Raw genomic sequence first — 3,715 nt, 5'->3', positions numbered from 1 at the left:
TATCCAATCCCCTATCCTATCCTCAATCCTATCCTATCCTCTATCCTATCCTATCCTCTATCCTATCCTATCCTCTATCCTATCCTATACTCTATCCTATCGTATACTCTATCCTATCGTATACTCTATCCTATCCTCTATCCTATCCTATCCTCTATCCTATCCTATCCTCTATTCTATCCTTTCCTCTATCCTAACCTATCCTCTATTCTATCCTATCCTCCATCGTCTCCTGTCCTCTATCATATCCAATCCCCTATCCTATCCTCTATCGTCTCCTATCCTCTATCCTATCCAATCCCCTATCGGATCCTCTATCCTATCCTATCCTCTATCCTATCCTATCCTCTATCCTATGCTATCCTCAATCCTATCCTATCCTCTATCCTATTCTATCCTCTATGCTATCCCATCCTCTATCCTATCCTATGCTCTATCCTCAATCCTATTCTCTATCCTATCATATGATCTATCCTATCCTATACCCTATCCTATCCTATGCTCTATCCTCAATCCTATTCTCTATCCTATCCTATACTCTATCCTATCCTATCCTATCCAATCCCCGATCCTATCCTCTATTCGACCATATCCTCTATCCTATCGTATCCTCTATACTATCGTATCCTCTATCCTATCGTGTCCTCCATCCTATAATATCATCCATCCTATCCTATTCTCTATCCTACCCTATCCTATCATCTACCGTATCCTATCCTCTATCCTATCCTATCCTCTATCGTATCCTATCCGCTATCGTCTCCTGTCCTCTATCCTGTCTAATCCCCTATCCTATTCTCTATCGTCAACTATCCTATATCCTATCCAATCCCCTATCCGATCCTCTATATTATCCTCTTTACTATCCTGTTCTCTATCCTATCCTATCCTCTATCCTATCCTAGCCTCTATCGTATCCTATCCTCTATCCTATCCAATCTTCTATCCTATCCTCTATCCTATCCTATCCTCTATCCTATGCTACCCTCTCTCCTATCCTATCCTCTAGCCTATCCTATCCTCTATCCTATCCTATCCTCTATCCTATCCTTTCCTCTATCCTATCCTATCCTCTATTCTATCCTATCCTCCATCGTCTCCTGTCCTCTATCCTATCCAATCCCCTATCCTATCCTCTGTCGTCTCCTATCCTCTATCCTATCCAATCCCCTATCGGATCCTCTATCCTATCCTATCCTCAATCCTATCCTATCCTCAATCCTATCCTATCCTCTATCCTATCCTATCCTCTATGCTATCCCATCCTCTATCCTATACTATGCTCTATCCTATCCTATCCTCTATCCTATCCTATCCTCTATCCTATCCTATCCTCAATCCTGTCCTATCCTCTATCCTATCCTATCCTCTATGCTATCCCATCCTCTATCCTATCCTATCCTCTATCCTATCCTATCCTCTATCCTATGCTCTATCCTCAATTCTATCCTCTATCCTATCCTATCCTCTATCCTATCCTATGCTCTATCCTATCGTATACTCTATCCTATCCTCTATCCTATCCTATACTGTATCCTATCCTATCCTCTATCCTATCCTATCCTCTATCCTATGCTATCCTCAATCCTATCCTATCCTCTATCCTACCCTATCCTGTATGCTATCCCATCCTCTATCCTATCCTATGCTCTATCCTCAATCCTATTTTCTATCCTATCATATCCTCTATCCTATCCTATACCCTATCCTATCCTCTCCTCTATACTATCCTATCATCTATCCTATCCTATACTCTATCCTATCCTATCCTATCCAATCCCCTACCCTATCCTCAATCGTATCCTATCCTCTATCCTATCCTATCCTCTATCCTATCCTATCCTCTATCCTATCGTATACTCTATCCTATAGTATACTCTATCCTATCGTATACTCTATCCTATCCTCTATCCTATCCTATCCTCTATCCTATCCTATCCTCTATTCTATCCTTTCCTCTATCCTAACCTATCCTCTATTCTATCCTATCCTCCATCGTCTCCTGTCCTCTATCATATCCAATCGCCTATCCTATCCTCTATCGTCTCCTATCCTCTATCCTATCCAATCCCCTATCGGATCCTCCATCCTATCCTATCCTCTATCCTATCCTATCCCCAATCCTATCCTATCCTCTATCCTATCCTATCCTCTATCCTATCCTATCCTCAATCCTATCCTATCCTCTATCCTATCCTATCCTCTATCCTATCCTATCCTCAATCCTATATTATCCTCTCTCCTATCCTATCCTCAATCCTATATTATCCTCTCTCCTATCCTATCCTCTATCCTATCCTCTATCCTATCCTATCCTCTATCCTATTCTATCCTCTATGCTATCCCATCCTCTATCCTATCCTATGCTCTATCCTCAATCCTATTCTTTATCCTATCATATCCTCTATCCTATCCTATACCCTACCCTATCCTATGCTCTATCCTCAATCCTATTCTCTATCCTATCCTATACTCTATCCTATCCTATCCTATCCAATCCCCTATCCTATCCTCAATCCTATCCTATCCTCTATCCTATTCTATCCTCTATGCTATCCCATCCTCTATCCTATCCTATGCTCTACCCCCAATCCTATTCTCTATCCTACCCTATCCTCTATCTTATCCTATACTCTAACCTATCCTATCCTCTATCCTATCCTATACTCTAACCTATCCTATCCTCTATCCTATGCTATCCTCAATCCTATCCTATCCTCTATCCTATCCTATCCTCCATCGTCTCCTGTCCTCTATCATATCCAATCCCCTATCCTATCCTCTATCGTCTCCTATCCTCTATCCTATCAAATCCCCTATCGGATCCTCCATCCTATCCTATCCTCTATCCTATCCTATCCCCAATCCTATCCTATCCTCTATCCTATCCTATCCTCTATCCTATCCTATCCTCAATCCTATCCTATCCTCTATCCTATCCTATCCTCTATCCTATCCTATCCTCACTCCTATCTTATCCTCTCTCCTATCCTATCCTCTATCCTATCCTCTATCCTATCCTATCCTCTATCCTATCCTATACTGTATCCTATCCTATCCTCTATCGTATCCTATCCTCTATCCTATGCTATCCTCTATCGTATCCTATCCGCTATCGTCTCCTGTCCTCTATCCTGTCCAATCCCCTATCCTATTCTCTATCGTCACCTATCCTATATCCTATCCAATCCCCTATCCGATCCTCTATATTATCCTCTTTACTATCCTGTCCTCTATCATATCCAATCCCCTATCCTATCCTCTATCCTATCCAATCCCCTATCGGATCCTCCATCCTATCCTATCCTCTATCCTATCCTATCCCCAATCCTATCCTATCCTCTATCCTATCCTATCCTCTATCCTATCCTATCCTCAATCCTATCCTATCCTCTATCCTATCCTATCTGCTATCCTATCCTATCCTCTATCCTATCCTATGCTCTATTCTATCCTATCCTCCATCGTCTCCTGTCCTCTATCCTATCCAATCCCCTATCCTATAATCTATCCTATCCAATCCCCTATCGGATCCTCTATCCTATCCTATCCTCTATCCTATCCTATTCTCAATCCTATCTTATCCTCTCTCCTATCCTATCCTCTATCCTATCTTCTATCCTATCCTATCCTCTATCCTATCCTATACTGTATCCTATCCTATCCTCTATCCTATCCTATTCTCAATCCTATCTTATCCTCTCTCCTATCCTAT

The sequence above is a fragment of the Halictus rubicundus genome, unplaced genomic scaffold (assembly GCF_050948215.1).
Source record: "Halictus rubicundus isolate RS-2024b unplaced genomic scaffold, iyHalRubi1_principal scaffold0192, whole genome shotgun sequence".
Lineage (NCBI taxonomy): Eukaryota > Metazoa > Arthropoda > Insecta > Hymenoptera > Halictidae > Halictus > Halictus rubicundus.
This window is presented reverse-complemented; position numbering follows the sequence as displayed.